This window comes from Anneissia japonica, unplaced genomic scaffold (genome assembly GCF_011630105.1).
Source record: "Anneissia japonica isolate Jap-2015-1 unplaced genomic scaffold, ASM1163010v1 scaffold51504_len1044_cov103, whole genome shotgun sequence".
Classification (NCBI taxonomy): domain Eukaryota; kingdom Metazoa; phylum Echinodermata; class Crinoidea; order Comatulida; family Comatulidae; genus Anneissia; species Anneissia japonica.
In genome coordinates, this window is record NW_022746617.1 from 1 (window position 1) to 1,028 (window position 1,028).

General features: G+C 44.6%; 1 non-coding gene and 1 pseudogene across 1 annotated transcript; both read left to right on the forward strand.

Moving 5' to 3' along the window:
- LOC117120262 lies at window positions 1-103 on the forward strand (annotated as a pseudogene; the record flags this gene model as incomplete).
- Window positions 104-801: 698 nt separating this feature from the next.
- Window positions 802-920, forward strand: LOC117120261. Its single transcript, XR_004447317.1, has one exon. It is a non-coding gene; the product is annotated as a 5S ribosomal RNA (ribosomal RNA).
- Window positions 921-1,028: the final 108 nt, after the last annotated feature.

The window sequence follows — 1,028 nt, forward strand, 5'->3', positions numbered from 1 at the left end:
CGTTGAAAACACCGGTTCTCGTCCGATCACCGAAGTTAAGCAACGTCGGGCCCGGTTAGTACTTGAATGGGTGACCGCCTGGGAATACCGGGTGCTGTAGACTTTTTACATTTTCTCCCCCAAATCGATTGATGTTTACTTATTGTTCGTTAAAGATGTTTTTCTTTTTCTTTTTATTTTTTTTCTCTTAACAGTTTCATTATGTACGGTATTTTGGCACGTTATAATCGTCAACTTTTCACTAAAAGAAAAAGGATCTGGGCCTTGCACTGAGCAGTAGGGCCACAACAAGTGTATGGTGTAGCCTTATAATATAGTGTTCGGGTGGTGTCTTAACAAATGTAATGAAAACATATGCGATATTCTAGCCTACTGATTGGGGCGGATGCACGATTTGGCGGTAAGAGTGCGTGAGAGTCCACACGACCTCAGGCCCACCATAGTTGAGGCTGAGATGCAAACATTTTGAGAATATGGACCTCTTGAAGTGCCCGGAAATAGCACTCTTATGCCTTGAAAAATCATACAGGTACTATGATTCGAGGGTTGTTTGAATTAAACGGCAGTCTTCTTCTGTCTGAAGCACTAGTTAATGCCGTACGGTAGTAAAATGGTTGGTTTATTGTTCAACACCGGTGTTTGTAAAAAATGTACACGCGCAGCAGAGTGGTCAGGGGAGTTAGAAGAAATCCCCGCCAGACAAGCGCGCGTTTATATGAAAGGTCATCAATCACAGAGCTTCAGGATTGGATAATTATGCTATATGCCGAGATTAACTATGAGTGGAAATACCACTCACATGTCTACGGCCATACTACGTTGAAAACACCGGTTCTCGTCCGATCACCGAATTTAAGCAACGTCGGGCCCGGTTAGTACTTGGATGGGTGACCGCCTGGGAATACCGGGTGCTGTAGACTTTTTACATTTTCCCCCCAAATTCTAAAGTAGGGGTGCGTGAGGGTCCACACGACCTCGGTCCCACATAGTTGGGGCTGAGGTGCAAACATTTTGAGAATATGGACCTC